Genomic DNA, 17,428 nt, shown 5'->3' on the forward strand with positions numbered 1-17,428 from the left:
AAATCTGCTGCCATTAAGATTGCATTTGTGGGTAAATCAGCTGCCAATTCGCATTGCATTTGTGGATAAATCTGCTGCCAATAAGATTGCATTTGTGGGGAAATCGACTGCTGCAATAAGATTGCATTTGTGGGCAAATCTGCTGCCATTAAGATTGCATTTGTGGGTAAATCTGCTGCCAATTCGCATTGCATTTGTGGATAAATCTGCTGCCAATAAGATTGCATTTGTGGGGAAATCGACTGCTGCAATAAGATTGCATTTGTGGGCAAATCTGCTGCCATTAAGATTGCATTTGTGGGTAAATCTGCTGCCAATTCGCATTGCATTTGTGGATAAATCTGCTGCTGTGAGAAAACGCGGAAAAGCCGCCACGTGTACTCAGAACAAGGCGGCTGATTCCGCATCCTACACGGCGGTCTGCACGCGTAGGCCTACATCCAGTAGTATGGCCGAACGCGGAGAAACCGCCGTATGCCTTGATAGCGGTGCGGCGGATTCCGCGGCCAGCGCGGCGAGTGCTTTGCAACACATGTCTGGTGTGGCTGGGACTGATAGTCCACACAGGTTCAGAAGGACGCGCGTGCGCGCTGAGAGGCAGAGCTTTTATGACAGCCAGAAGGGAGTCAGCTGACCAGGCCGGTCAGCTGACAATTCCGCCACTTCCTGTCCAACACTTAGGGGAGGCGCTGGAGAGCGCCTTGCTATATATACTGGGTGCTGGTCATTCTCTGGTTGTCTGCCGTTGCGATCACTACGTGGTAGCACTCAGACCTGTTTGTCAGAATCTGTGTTATTCTCTAGACTAGTTCCAGGGTGTTGATGACTACGGAGCTCACACCCAAGACTAGGAATACTGTGTATTATCTGTGTTATTATTCAGGCTAGTTCCAGGGTGTTGATGACTACGGAGCTCACACCCAAGACTAGGAATACTGTGTATTATCTGTGTTATTATTCAGACTAGTTCCAGGGTGTTGATGATCAAGGAGCTCAAACCTATAGACTAGACATTGTTGATTATTTGTTATGACCTTCTGCTTTCCTGACCTCTCTTCTGATTTCTGATTAGGTACTTCGCTATATCTGATACTCCGTTGTCAAACCTTGCTTGCCTTAGGATTCCGAGTCTGTCTCCTTCCTCTGTACCTAATCTGTCTGTCTGTTGCCGACCTGGCTTGTCCGACCTCGAGAACTATCTCCTCTGTTTAGAGATAGTTCACAGATCTGTCAGTGACACTCCACCATTGGTGTCACTCACACTCTGGTCCTTCCCATTCTCAGCCGGACTCCTCCCCTTGGGGAGCCTCAGGCTTTTGGAAGGAGCCTGTTCTTTGGGCAGTGTCTCTACTGCCTTGCACCCTCTATACGGGTGCTCTCCTCAAAGTATTACTGTTGCACCAAACACTCATATTACTCAGGTGTCCAGAGGTTAGAGATATATCTGATTATCGGTGATACTGCAGATCATCAATAATCGGGTATATATCTGTATTCTCGGTGATACTGCAGATCACCGATAATCAGATCCTCTCTGTGTTACACCGATCGTTACAGCTGCCAATAAGATTGCATTTGTGGGGAAATTGACTGCTGCAACAAGATTGCATTTGTGGGCAAATCTGCTGCCATTAAGATTGCATTTGTGGGTAAATCTGCTGCCAATTCGCATTGCATTTGTGGATACATCTACTGCCAATAAGATTGCATTTGTGGGGAAATCGACTTCTGCGAATAAGATTGCATTTGTGGAGAAATCTGCTGCCAATAAGATTGCATTTGTGGGGAAATCGACTTCTGCTAATAAGATTGCATTTGTGGGGATATCTGCTGCCATTAAGATTGCATTTGTGGGTAAATCTGCTGCCAATTCTCTTTGCATTTATGGATAAATCTGCTGCCAATAGGATTGCATTTGTGGGGAAATCGACTTCTGCGAATAAGATTGCATTTGTGGGGAAATCTGCTGCCATTAAGATTGCATGTGTGGGTAAATCTGCTGCCAATTCTCATTGCATTTGTGGAGAAATCTGCTGCCAATAAGATTGCATTTGTGGGGAAAGCGACTTCTGTGAATAAGATTGCATTTGTGGAGAAATATGCTGCCAATAAGATTGCATTTGTGGGTAAATCAACTGCTTCCAATAAGATTGCATTTGTGGGTAAATCTGCTGCCAATTCTCATTGCATTCAGTGTTCTCCCCAGGGCTAATTAGGTGGGAGGGCCGCCCGGCTGTTTTGGAACCCCGCCCGGGTGGTATCCAAGGCCCACCCACATTTAATACACGTTTCTGCCATGTGCTTATATGCGCTGCCGTCCGCTCGCTCAGAGCGGGTCCTCTGCATTGCCGTCCCTAGTTCCGGCTGTGCAGCCCAGGAGAGTACTGGCCAGGCCCCTGTACGGATGGACGGAGGGGAGGGAAGTACTGGAGTGGACCGGAGGATGTGCTCCCTAGCTACGGCTGCTCTGCCCGTGCCCGCCTGCAAAGTTCATTCAGACCTGAAGATCAGCGGCAGCCCGCAGGGATATGAGAGAGGCGAGCGATGTGACGTCACTTCCTATATTTGAATTCTATAGCGCATTACCGCACATCGCATCTTTCATATCCCTGCGGGCTGCCGCGGATCTAAAGTTCTGACTGAACTCTACAGGCGAGAATGGGCAGCGCAACCGTAACTAGGTGCACATCCTCTGGTCCCCTCCAGCACTTCCCTTTCCCCCGTCCATCCGTACAGGGGCCTAGCCAGTACTCCCCTGGGCTGCAGCCGATCCAGTCTCCCGTCTGTGTTCTCCTGGCAGCCGATCATTGATTTGAACATTAAGGGCTGGAACCCACAAGAGCGGTTTTGTGAGCATTTCTGGAGTGATTCAAAATGCTAGCGTTTTGCCAAAACGCTCAGCTAATGTTAATGGATGGGGCAACTTCCACTGGAGCGTTTGCGATTCCTCAAATCGCAAACGCAAGACATGCAGCATTTTGGGAGCGTTAGCTGGCTGGCTTAATCGCTCATTAACACCTGCATGGAGCGATTTTGCTAGCGTTTTAACCTTACCACACACTGTAACAAAATTTAAATTAATTGAAAGGACCAATCAGACTTTAAAATGCTAAAGTAGAAGTGATTAGGCAGGACATCGGTGTGGTTAGGCGCGGTTAATTTAACCACTCCCATAGGCGCCAGAGAAAATCTTGCACCCAGGTGCCAGGCACCCCAGGCTCACCCCTGTGCCTGAGGTCTCCTACTGAATAGGTGCTGGCTTACTGAACAGACAGAGCTGAGATTTGAACTCTGGTCTCCTGTGCAAGAGGCAGAGCCCTTAACCATTACACCATGCAGCCACTGCTTATGGATATGTAGCCAGACATGGCCTTGTCTTTTGTGTTCAACAGTTGTCAAGAGAAAAATTAGACAAGACAGCAGTGTTAGGAAGACTTGCCTAAGGTCTCCTACTGAATAGGTGCTGGCTTACTGAACAGACAGAAACGAGATTTGAACTCTGGTCCCCCTGTGTCAGAGGCAGATCCCTTAACCATTACACCATGCTGCCACTGCATATGGATATGTAGCCAGGCATGGCCTTGCCTTTTGTGTTCAACAGTTGTCCAAAGAGAATCCCAGATAGCCAGGTAGATTCATCTCTCTCTCTCTCTCTCTCTCTCTCTCTAGTAGGGATGGTCACCGCTTTCCGCGGAATTGTATTTTTGAGCATAAATGGATTGAGCATAAATGGTACATGCTAGGCTGGCTTCAGCATGTAGTGTTGGTAAAAGAGAGAGAGAAATGAATCTACCTGGCTATCTGGGGTTCTCTTTGGACAACTGTTGAACACAAAAGACAAGGCCATGTCTGGCTACATATCCGTAAGCAGTGGCTGCATGGTGTAATGGTTAAGGGCTCTGCCTCTGACACAGGAGACCAGAGTTCAAATCTCAGCTCTCTCTGTTCCGTAAGCCAACACCTATTCAGTAGGAGACCTTAGGAAAGTCTTCCTAACACTGCTGTCTTGTCTAATTTTTCTCTTGACAACTGTTGAACACAAAAGACAAGGCCATGTCTGGCTACATATCTGTAAGCAGTGGCTGCATGGTGTAATGGTTAAAGGGCTCTGCCTCTGACACAGGAGACCAGAGTTCAAATCTCAGCTCTGTCTGTTCAGCAAGCCAGCACCTATTCAGTAGGAGACTTTAGGCAAGTCTTCCTAACACTGCTACTGCCTAGAGTGTGCCCTAGTGGCTGCAGCTCTGGTGCTTTGAGTCTGCCAGGAGAAAAGTGTGATATAAATGTTATTTGTCTTGTCTAATTTTTCTCTTGCATTGAGCATAAATGGTACATGCTAGGCTACTTTCAGCTACTTTCAGCTACTTTCAGCTACTTTCAGCTACTTTCAGCTACTTTCAGCTACTAGTGTTGGTGGTATAATGGATATGTTAGTTACCTACCATACACTGAGACCTGGGTTCAAATCCCCGTCACGGTATGTAAGCTGTTTTTTGAAATACTGGAATTCCCTGGCAGATGAGACCCTCCTTCTTCTGGTAGGAGGGAGGAGGGAATAGGTAGAAGGGGAGGAGGGGCCCACAAGAGGCTAATTAAAATCTTCCTAGCAGAGTGTGTAGCAGCTGTCCCTTAACTAATTAATGTAGGCAGACAAGTGAGTCAAATGGTATAAGGACCTTGCTTGGAGGAGGGAGGGGCGGGCCTCCAGCATTGAGAGCAGTGTGTTTGGCAATAATGTGTCTGCTGACTGTGATGTAGAGGGTCAAAGTTTTGCTCAATAGAGCATTATGGGGCGAATTGAACTTCCGGGAAAGTTCGCCTTTGGTAGGCGAACGCGAACCACCGAAGTTCACCTGGAACCGTTTGCCAGCGAACCGTTCGCGACATCTCTACTGCCATGTCCCAGTTGTGCGATTGGACTTTGGACACAATGTGGGCTGCACGACCGCTGTCTGGAACCTAGTCCTGATGTTAATTGACAGCTTTTTTTTTTTTTTTCATTTTATGTCCACCAAATAATTAATTAGTGTTTCCCTTTAAAAAACATGATGGTAAATGCATCATTTACCCTAAAAACCCCTTTTAAAGCTATTTAAAGGGCACTTCCGGGTTTTCTATCCTGGTACCCGAATAGGTCGGGTACACGCGGGTAATTCGGTCTGATATCCGAATCGGATCTGGATATCTGCAAGGTCAGGTCCGGATTAGGGTTGCCGCGATTTACCGGTATTACGGTATATCACGGTTTTACAATGCACGGTAATCACGGTAAGCACTTTTAGGAAATACAGGTTTTTGCTGTATTTCCGCATCCCTGCCACTGCTCCGGCATTGCCCTGCTCTGTGTCTCCCTTCCTAACAAAGACAAGCTCCCAAAGCTTGTTCTTGAGTGCGGGAGGCTTGCCGATATGAGTGCAGGAGCTGGGCGGTGATGCGCGTCCTGTAATGACGCGGCCACGGCTGGAGCGCACACGGCGAATGATTTTCCCGGCAATGTATCTGCTTGTGTGTTTTTTTTTTGTATTGTGGACTGTACCACAAAGGCAGAGGGGGAGTCACCAGGTCATTCCTGCAAAATAAATAGGCAAATGAGAAAAGGCTACAGCCCGTTCTCCCTTCTGCTAGATGCATGCAGCCCCCTGCCTCCCCCGACTGCAGAGCTGACATAAACACTGATACAGATCAGTGTTCAAAGGAATGTCCAGCGCTCCTCCCCCATGAAAATGATGAGTATGCCGCCCGCCTGGGAGAAGGAGCGAGAGACACACTGCACGTGGGGAGCTGAAGCTTGCGACACCAGATAAGCAGTGCTACTGTGTGAGAGGTGCTGTGTTTGTATGAATGCAGCCAGTGTGTATACGTACTATGGCATGTGGGTGTGAAGTGTCTGCCTGATGTATGTGTGTGTGATGTCTGAGCTATGTCTGCCATGTGTGTGTGTGTGTGTGTGTGTGTGTGTGTGTGCGTGCGTGCGTGCGTGCGCGCGCGTGCGTGTGTGTGTGTGTGTGTTTGTGTGTCCTCATGCCCAACGCTCCCCCCTGTTCTACTCTGTCCCCCTACTTTTTAATGAAATCGCCCGCAGTGGCTTAGCACAGGACTTCACCTAATTCATGTCCGCTCCACCCATTTGCATTTTATTTTTCAGCTCTGGTATCCTTTAAAGGAAACCAGAGACGCAGCATAGTGAAAGTTTTATACATAACTGCGGCTTCCTCCAACCCATTATGCGCACAGATCCCTCCCTCGCTGCCATCCTCAGCCTCTTCTATCGCTGTTACTGAGTCCCGTAACTTTGGCCAGTCGCGGCCAGTTTTACGCATGCGCAGTGCACTCCCTCCATCTCTGGCAGAAAATAGTACTACGCCTGCGTAGTATTATTCTCTGCTGTAGAGAACGCACTACGCATGCTCAGACTGGCCGCGACTGGCTCAAGTTACCGGACTCAATACCAGCGATAGAAAAGGCCGAGGATGGCGGCGTGGGAGGGATCTGTGCGCATGATGGGTTGGAGGAAGCCGCAGTTATGTATAAAACTTTCACTATGCTTCACCAACATTTTTGAAGTGGACCTGAATTCAAAACGTCCTCTCTGCTCAAAGATATGCAACAGCAATTTCTTTCTTTGTTGCAGCTGATACAAATCCTAAAATTAATCTGCACAGTTTCTACTTCCTGTTTCATGGAAGCACACATATTAACCTACTGTGCTTTCCAATGGCCTTATTATCTGCCCTCTCTGCCATAGGCAGTCATGTGACACGAGAGATTGAGATTTACTTTTGGTATTGTTTTTTTGACATGTAGAAGAGTAAATATTTCAAGCATGACAGGAGGACCCTAACCATTAAGAGTTTAATAAAGAAGAGTTTGTTCAACTTTGACATTTTCTCATTTTTATAAGGGTAATTGTAATGAGAATAATTGAGCAATACCGTATACCGTAATACCGTCATACCGTGGTATTTTTTTTGACGGTTATCATACCGTGAATTTTCATACCGTTGCAACCCTAGTCCGGATACCCGAATCAGATCCGGGTATCTGGGTACCTGGATCCGGGCGGGTATTAAAAAGTACTACCCGAGCAACCCTGCCTGCTAGCCTACGGTAGCCTTAGCCTACTAGCTGTAGGTAGGTTAGGGATTATAATTAGTAGTTGTACTAGTTTACTTAATTTGTACTGCTAGTCTGTCAGCTTATTTAGTGCCGCAGCTTCAGTACTGTGTTAGTTACTTTACAGGCCAGCATCTGTTGTGATCTGTGACTGGCATCTGCCTGACCCTATTGATTGCGTCCGTGTGTGATAGACTTTCATTTTTTTTTGTTGTCTCCACCAACCCAGACTCTTTATTAACGTTTTACACCCTTTCCCGCCATATATATACAGTATATATATATATATATATATATATATATATATATATATATATATATATATATATATATATCCTACTAATATAATAAATGGGAAAGTTCGGATGTTTGGATGTTTGGATGTTTGTTACTCGATCACGCAAAAATGGCTGAACGGATTTAAATGAAATTTGGCACACACATAGTACATTACCTGGAATAAAGTATAGGATACTTTTTATTCCCATAACCAAATAGGGGGCGGAGACAAATACAAATTTCCCTGGAAAAAGTAAACTGCAGCCATTCTTACACTGTTAATGGTAGGGTTCTCAAACTTTGCACAGTTCGTCGTTGGGTGACTGGGATTAATATTCAGAAAGGTGGGTGGAGTCTATAAAAGCCAATCAAAATTAGCCTATTGATTTTCAAGGGGAATATTTACATTGCTGCCATTCTTCCACTGTTAATGGCACAAGCCTCAAACCTGGTAGAGCCGGGGGTGGAGCCGCAAACAGCCAATTAGATTTGTTTCATTTCAATGCAAATTATTGATGCCAAACACCGCAAAGATCACAAACTTGGTAATTGATTAATTGTGTGTTAGGGTTAGAAAAGTGGGCACAGCCAATGCCAGCCAAATACATAAGCGGGCAATGCCGGGTCATAAGTGGGCGGAGACAAATACAAATTTTACTGGGAAAATGTAAACAGCAGCCATTCTTACACTGTTAATGACAGGGTTCTCAAACTTTGCACAGTTAGTTACTGGGTGACTGGGGTTAATATTCAGAAAAGTGGGTGGAGCCTACAAAAGGCAATCAAAAATTACTATTGATTTTTCAGGGAAATATTTAATTGCTGCCATTCTTGCACTGTTAATAGCACAAGCCTCAAACCTGGTATAGTTGATCATTGCGTGACTGGGGTTTACATTCATAAAACAGGGTGGAGTCACACACAGCCAATATGATTTGTTTCATTTTAATGCAGGTAATTGATGCCAAAGACCGCAAAGCTCACAAACTTGGTCATTGAGTAATTGATTAATTGTGTGTTAGGGTTAGGAAAAGTGGGCGCATCCAGCACCTGCAAAATACATAATCGGGCAATGCCGGGTCATCAGTAGGCGGAGACAAATGCAAATTTCACTGAGAATATGTAAACTGCAGCAATTCTTACACTTTTAATGGTAGGGTTCTCAAACTTTGCACAATTGGTCACTGGGTGACTGGGATTAATATTCAGAGAAATAGGTGGAGCCTACAAAAGCCAATCAAAATTCACCTATTGATTTTCAAGATGAATATGTAATTGCTACCATTCTTGCACTGTTAATGGCACAAGCCTTAAACCTGGTACAGTTGGTCATTGGGTGACTGGGGTTCAAATTCAGACAAAGGGGTGGAGCCACAAACAGCCAATCAGATTTGTTTATTCTCAATGCAAATTATTGATGCCAAAGACCGCAAAGCTCACAAACTTGGTTGTTGAGTAATTGTGTGTTAGGGTTAGAAATAGTAGGCGGAGCCAACACCAGCCAAATACATACCTGAACAATGTTAGGAAATAAGTGGATGGAGAAAAATACAAATTTCATTGCGCAAATGTAAACTGCAGCCATTCGTACACTGTAAATGGTAGGGTTCTCAACCTTTGCACAGTTGGTCACTGGGTGACTGGGATTAATATTCAGGAAAGTGGGTGGAGCCTATAAAAGCCAATCAAAATCCACCTATTGATTTTTAAGGGGAATATTTAATTGCTGCCATTCTTGCACTGTTAATCACCTGTACCTGGTACAGTTGGCCATTGGGTGACTGGGGTTCAAATTCAGAAAAGGGGTGGAGCCACATCCAATCAGATTAATTTTATCTCATTGCAAATTATTGATGCCAAAGACCGCAAAGCTCACATACTTGGTCATTAAGTAATTGTGTGTTAGGGTTAGGAAAGGTGGGCAGAGCCAACACTAGCTAAATACATACCCGGGCAACGCCGGGCGTCCAGCTAGTATGTATATATATATATATATATATATATATATATATATATATATATATATATATATATATATTTTTTGTTTGTTTGTTTTGTTTTTCTTATTGTATTTCTATATTATTGCACGATGACTGGCAGAGGTAGAGGGCAAGGCACCACCAGGAGAGGCAGCGCCATTGCTGCAGCCATTGCCAGGACCAGCAGGTCTGTGACTGGTCCTCCACCAGCCACAGAGTTGTGGAGGAGGGAGCAGAGGCGCCCATCTTTGAGACGGGTTGTTGCCCACGGCCCATTGCGGAGAGTCAGGCACAGACTGTCATGGAGATGATGGTGGAGCAGCAAGCCACCCTTTCCAGACAGACCTCCAGTGCCAGCTAGACCAGTGCCAACACCAGCACTCTGGTCCGCAGCAGCCAGCAGGCCTCCACCACCGCTTGAGGTCACGTCAACCCAAGCGACCAGCCTGCCCTCACTGAGCTCGCTCTTCACCCCAGGGACCGTAAGCATTTTTAGGGATGTTGTGGAACAGTTTGAGGAGGAGAAGATGGGGAAATGCGAGGAGGAGGAGGTGGAGGAGTTTGTTGCAGAACAACATAACATAATTTCATGAGGAGGAAGAGGAGGGACCTGGTGCAAGGGATGTTGGGGCAGAAGAGTTGGTTGGGGGCTCAGAGGAGATGCTTGGGGACGATGATGATGATGAGGTGTAGGACTGTCCCTATGTGCCACCACCACAGTTGGGTGAAGGCAGCTCATCATCATCAAAGGAGGCGTCTCAGCAGCATGGCGGCCGGCACAGGGCATGGAAGGCAGGAGCCACAGCCTGCTGCTTCAGCCACTACCACCCGCACCAAACCTCCTCCAAGCAAAAGGGAAAAAAGAGCCCTCCAAAGGGAAACAACCAAAGGCTAAGCCCTCAAGCAGCAAGAAGGACAAGTTAAAATTCCCAGTCTGGTGGTACTTCCCTGTGTGCGAGGATGAGAGGATGAGACCCGTGCCATTTGCCACAGTTGCGGTGCCAGTCTGAGCAGAGGTCGCAATCTCAACAAGTTGGGTACCTTGTGCCTGCAGACCCACTTGCAGACCAAACATTTTGAGGACTACAGTGAGTTTCTGTGGCTTAGGGACAGTGGTGCAGACAGTGGTCAGAGCCAGACAGCCACTGCTCAGCCTTCAGCAGCAGCATCCGATCCTCCTGCTCATCCAGCATCAGCAGCAGGAGCACAGAAAAGCCCTGCCCCCCCCCCCCCCCCCCCCCACTGGGCAGCCAGTCCTCAGTGGCCTCATCTGCTCCCTCCACAGTTGCCTCCTCATGCAAACGCCACTGGAGCCTTCTCAGCGAGTCATTTCCTGGTGTGAGCAAGGTTCTGCCTCCCATCAACAGGCACATCCGGATGCTGAACGGGTTGCTTGCCCGAGCCATGTGCTCCCACCTCCTGCCATACTCCTTTGTGCAGGAGGGGAGTGACATGAGAGTGCTCCTGCAGTATGGGATCCCAGAGTTGCAAATTCCCAGCCACCACTACTTCTCCCGCACGGTGATCCCAGCTCTGCACAGGTTGGCTATGGTGAACGTAGGCCGCTCGCTCGATCGCGCCGTGAATGAGCAGATCCACATCACAATGGACTCCTGGAGCAGCCATTTTGGAACAGACCGCTACCTGTCCTTCACAGCTCACTGGGTCAGCCTGGTGGAATGCACCAGTGAGGAAGCAGCAGGTCCATCCTCGGGCGCATCAGCAGCAGCCACACCAGTAGTCCACTATGTGGAACCACCACGCGGGGTCAGGGGAGAAGCAGCAGCTCCCGCCGCCAAGCAACCCTGCCTCAGCAGCAGTGTGAAGGCCCGCCACTGCCAAGCGCTGCTGGAGATGGTCAGCCTGGGGAAAAACAGCTTGACTGCACCCAACGTGTTCTGCTACCTGTGGGAGCAGGAGAAGACGTGGCTGACCCCCAGAGGCCTCAAGATCGGATTGGTGGTGTCCGACAATGCGGCCAACCTGCTGACTGCCATCACCAGGGGACACTTGACCCACGTTCCCTGCTTGGCCCACGACCTGAAACTGGTGGTGGAGAAGTTCCTGCGCGCCTACCAGGGGATGGACAATCTGTTGGAAGCGGCTCGTAAAATTGTGCGCACTTTCCGCCGCTCAGCCGCTGCCGCAGCAAACCTGGCCGACATGCAGCAGCGCGAGGGCCTGCCACGACACCGGCTTGTTATCGATGTGCCAACTCACTGGAACTCCAGTCTGGCGATGTTAGAGCGGCTGGTTGAGCAGAGGAGGGCTGTCAACTGCCACATCATTGAGGCTACTCTCGCCGGCACCACCAAACTCCAGCTCCTCTCACAGTGAGGGCAAATGCAGCAGGTCTGCTTGGTGTTGGCTCCCTTCCTGCAGGGAACCAACCTGGTGAGCCAGGAACGGGCATCCATCTGCCAGTGGGTCCCCTTTGTTTGTCTGCTGGACAGGGCACTTTGTGATCTGATGGATGTGGGAGAGGAGGCCCTGATCCAGCTGAAACAGCAGCCGCCTGCGCAGTCCACTTCTGCGCAGGATTTTGACTTGTTAGAGGAGGGGGTGTTGGAGGTCCTGGACATTGCTGTTGAGGGGGACCAGTGGAGCATAGCTACAGTGGTGCAAGGGTGGAGAGAGGAGGAAGAGGCTCAGAGGCCAGAGGAGGAGGTGGGACAGCATTGCGGCCGCTGGCCCTGATGTCTCTGCTGGACAGTCCACCCTGTTCCCAATGGCAGTGCACATGCTGCGGTGCCTGCACACAGACCCCAGGGTTAAGCAGATGCAAGCTCAGGAGGACACCTGCATCAGCATGATCCTGGACCCACGGCTGAAGGGAAAGGTGGGTCAGTTCCTGCCTGCTGGAGACCGTGAGCAGCAAACAAGGGAGTTGCAGCAGATCCTTGTTTGGCGATTGTAGGAATCCTGCCCCCAGCCTTCCACCCCCTCTGTCCCTGTCCAGTCAGCACAGCAGTCGGTGCCTGGGGCCAGCAGCAGCAGCAGCATCAGGCACTCAGGAGACCTGCTGTCACTGACTAAGGCACTCTACATGACGGTAGAGCTGTCGAGAGAGGAGGTGCGTGCAGCAGCATCCTCCTCTCAAAGTCACAGCCAACGCCTGACCCGGATGGTGGCCGACTACTTGGGGTCCTTCAGCGGGCTTGACACCGGTGAGGAGCCTGTGGACCCCTTGGAGTACTGGGTCGAACGCTTGGAGATCTGGAGTGAGCTGGGGCAGTACACCCTGGAGGTCCTGTCTTGCTCCCCTTCCAGCATGCTGTCTGAGAGGTGCTTTAGTGCGGCCGGTGGCATGGTCACCGAGAAGCGCTCTTGTCTGTCCCCAGAGTCCATGGACAGACTCACATTTTTGAAGATCAACCAGGCCTGGATTGAAGGAATGTTCCAGGCAACTGTTGTCAGTGAGAGGAGGACATGAGATGACTGGGAATTATTTTTTCACAACATAAACCTTCAGTCTCCTGCTAATTTGGCCTGGTTTTTCTTTAGGTGCTGTGGTACCACCACTAGGTGCCATGGCCTAGGCTGTCTGCTGCCATATATGTCCTTCTGACTGCTGCTGCGTTGAACCTCCTGTCTGTGTTCCCACCACCACCACCAGGGTCCACTCCGTTATGCGCTGCTGCCACTAGCTATTTTACACACCCTCAAAATAGCTACTAGTACTGTTCTTGTGTGTAAAAAAAAATGTTTGAGATGTTTGGGATGCCAACTGTGCTGTCCGAGTTTTGGGGAGAACCGAACTGTGGCTGTACGACCACTTCCTGGAACCTCACGGTTGTTTATTTTTGTTTGTGCTGTGGTATCGCCGCTAGGTGCCATGGCCTGTTACAGTGCCTGCTGCCACACGTTACTCTCCTCCTCCTCCTCCTCCTGCTGTTGCTGCTTTAACCTTCTGCTGTCTGTGCTCCCACCGCCAGGGCCCACAGAATTGTGCGCCACTATTACGCCACTACAATAGCTATATTTTGTTTTAAAAAAAAATCTCTGAGGTGTCTGGGTTGAAAACTGTGCTGTCCCAGTTGTGTATTGGACACAATGTGGGCTGCACGACTGCTGTCTGGAACCTCTTGCTGTTGGTGTTTATTACAGCCGTGGTACCAACGCTAGGTGCCATGGCCTGTTACATTGCCTGCTGCCTGCCACACGTTACTCTCCTCCTGCTGCTGCTACTTTAACCTCCTGCTGTCTGTGCTCCCACCGCCAGGGTCCACAGAATTATGCGCTGCTGCCATGCACCAATAGCTATTATGTCACAAATTTAGCTATGCTGTTGAAGAAATTTTTTTAACACAGTTTAATAAGGGAAAAAACTGTTGAGTACAAGAGGAAGAATATGAACAAAAAAAAAAAGAAGAAGATGGTGAAGAAGAAGAAGAAGAATCAGGTGAAGAAGAAGCAGATGATGATGAAGAAGAAGAAGAACCAGATGATGATGAAGAAGAAGAAACAGATGAAGAAGAATCAGGTGAAGAAGAAGATGAAAAACAAAGTTAAGATGAACTAGAAGAAGAAGAAGAGGAACCAGGTGAAGAAGAAGAAGAAGAACCAGGTGCCAGTGAAGAAGATGATGGTTGGTGAGAAAGAAGATGGTGAAAAAGAAAAAGAAGACAGTGAAGAAAAAGATGGAGGGAAGAAAAAGAAGAAGGTGAAGACAGTGAAGAAGAATAAACAAACAAATACAGAAAAAAAAGTTTTCCACCAATTATTTTTTATTTTAATGACACCTCCACATATATTTAATTGTAGTTTCCCTTTAAAAAAAACAAAATGCTTTAAGGCCATTTGAATTCGTGATCACGACTCATTATCCGGATTCAATTCGTGATCACGGCTCAAATTCAAATTCGAATCGAATTCTATGGTCGTGATCACGGCCGAATCCGGATTTGACCCGGACCCGGATTCAAATGTACTCAAATTGAATTTGGGTACATTCGAGCATCACTGCTAGTAACTGACCAGTGACAGTAACTGAAGTTGATCACTGACTGGCTGGCTCAGCTAGATAACAAGTATACAGCATTACAGGAGTGTAATCAGTCTGAACCTTCCTGCCTGCACTAAGCACAGTAATCAGTACACTCTCACTATGACTACACTGACTACAGCTAACTGAAGTAATAATAAATCACTAACAGGCTAGCTAGCTAAATACAACTGACAAGTACGGTATCAGAGCAATGTTAGGAGTAAAAACGCTAAGTTTTTAACTAAAAAAGTGCATGCTGAAACAACAATGGCCTGGAGACGATCCCCTCAGTACCACAGTCTAGCAAGGACGGAGCTTTACATCATGGCTGCCGCTTTATATAGAGTGACCAGACGTCCCGGATTGCCCGGGACGCGTCCCGGATTCGGGGTCCGCTGTCCCAGGCTTAATGAGGTCCCGGGAAACGTCCCGCTTTCAGCAGCGGGACGTCCCGGCCTCGGGACTCTGGCCACTCTCTCCTCATGAACTGGCAGCGGCGTCTATAGACGCCGTGCCAGTTCATTGCCCGCAGCCCCGCTCCAGCCTCCTCTTCTGGTGTCTGTTCCGACACCGGCAGGCGAGCAGGGCTACGGCAAGATGGCTGCCGAAGCCCTATACTGGAGACTATTTGTGTCTCCAGTACAGGGCTTCAGGCGCCATCTTGCCGTAGCCCTGTCAGCGCGGGACATATGCAGGGGGAAGGTGGTCTTGGGAGGAGCGCGCCAGAGGTCGGTGACTTCTGCCAGGTGAGTAATGCTTTCTTTTCCAGGTGAAATGTTTGCCCGCATTGGGTTTCTTGTCTGGTGAAATGTTTGCCCGCATTGCGTTTCTTTTCTGGTGAAATGTTTGCCCGCATTGCGTTTCTTTTCTGGTGAAATGTTTGCCCGCATTGCGTTAATTTTCTGGTGAAATGTTTGCCCGCATTGCGTTTATTTTCTGGTGAAATGTTTGCCCGCATTGCGTTTATTTTCTGGTGAAATGTTTGCCCGCATTGCGTTAATTTTCTGGTGAAATGTTTGCCCGCATTGCGTTTATTTTCTGGTGAAATGTTTGCCCGCATTGCGTTTACTTTCTGGTGAAATGTTTGCCCGCTTTGCGTTTATTTTGTACTGACATGTTGCCCGCATTGCGTTTATTGTCTGGTGAAATGTTTGCCCGCATTGCGTTTATTTTCTGGTGAAATGTTTGCCCGCATTGCGTTTATTTTCTGGTGAAATGTTTGCCCGCATTGCGTTAATTTTCTGGTGAAATGTTTGCCCGCATTGCGTTTATTTTCTGGTGAAATGTTTGCCCGCATTGCGTTTACTTTCTGGTGAAATGTTTGCCCGCTTTGCGTTTATTTTGTACTGACATGTTGCCCTCATTGCGTTTATTGTCTGGTGAAATGTTTGCCCGCATTGCGTTTACTTTCTGGTGAAATGTTTGCCCGCTTTGCGTTTATTTTGTACTGACATGCTGCCCGAATTGCTTTTATTTTGTACTGACATGTTTGCCCGCATTGCGTTTATTTTGTACTGACATGTTTGCCCGCATTGCGTTTATTTTGTACTGACATGTTTGCCCGCATTGCGTTTATTTTCTGGTGAAATGTTTGCCCGCATTGTGTTTATTTTGTACTGACATGTTTGCCCGCATTGCGTTTATTTTGTACTGACATGTTGCCCGCATTGCGTTTATTTTGTACTGACATGTTACCTATTGCATTTATTTTCTGGTGTCCGGGGTAACTGTTACTGCATTTATTATTTAATGGTCATATGGCTATGTTTGCTGCTTTGTGGTTACGGTATACTATTAGCATCAAGCAGTTTCTGCACACCCATGATGCAAAGTCTCGTTTGTCCACATCATGGTGTAAACACTGCTCTCTTATGCCTCGCTGTTACATCATTACGTTAGCCCCGCCCATACAATATCATGGCCACGCCCATTTTTCGCAGCGGCCCCTCCCCCCAGTCTTCGTCGCTGCGCGCTCCTCAGTCCTCCCCACTTTTCGCCGCCCCCCCTCCCCGTCCCAGGTTGGACCCACAAAAATAAAAACAAGGAGCGCTCCATAGTGCATTACCATAAAGACTGTTTATTTCCGCAATTTAAAAGTTATACTCACAATGTGTATGTAAACAATTTTGCTTATCAGCGGCAAGCGCTTCCGCTTAGCTCCCCGGCGGCTATGACTCTTGCACTGTGGCCACTGTGGCTTGCCAATGATAAGCAAAATTGTTTACATACACATTGTGAGTACAACTTTTAAATTGCGGAAATAAACAGTTTTTAAGGTAATGCACTATGGAGCGCTCCTTGTTTTTGTTTTAAAGTTGTACACACCCCAGAGAGTGGAGCTGAGCCGTGCATTTGGAACATTGGGATAAGCAAGGATTGGTGGAACTGTTTGCAACCAGGATTCGAGCGCAGGGGTTTTCTTTTGGATTTCTTTGGACCCACAAAAATTTGGTCACTCTACTTTATATACAGAAGGGCATAGCCTCCCCTCCTATGATTGGTTGCTAGAGCCTGGCTGGGGGCCTCTGATTGGCCCAGGGAAGTCATTTCCGCCAATCATGACCTAACCACGGTGTTCCCCACGGTGTTCACTATTGTGAACGCGCTTTCCCGCCACGTTTACTATCCTGAATGCCTCCGGATATACAAAATCACGGCCTGTCGTGGTCGTGTTCCATGGTTCAAAATCAATCCACAGCTTCGGATTTCGAAGCCGAATACTGGAAAATTCTCAGTGAGCATTCCTAGTGCACACATAACATGAAAGGTCACGTTTTATGTCATGTGCGGTTTTTTTTTGTATGCACATTTTTGGTGCGTTTTTACTGCGTTTTTGCTGCATTTGCGTTAGCTTTTTTTTTACCGTAGATGCATTTTGCGTGTGTTTTAATGCATTTGTGTTTTTCATATACAAAACTTGTATGCATTTTGTATGCGCTTTTCATGTGTTTTCCAATTGTGTTTTATGCGAATAACTAGGAAGACAACAGAAAGCGGAAATAAATCACAAAACAATTTTTAAAAAAGCATATAAAAATGCTTGGAAAATGCATGAGAAATGCATACCATT

Source organism: Hyperolius riggenbachi, chromosome 10 (assembly GCF_040937935.1).
Source record: "Hyperolius riggenbachi isolate aHypRig1 chromosome 10, aHypRig1.pri, whole genome shotgun sequence".
NCBI classification, from domain to species: Eukaryota; Metazoa; Chordata; class Amphibia; order Anura; family Hyperoliidae; genus Hyperolius; species Hyperolius riggenbachi.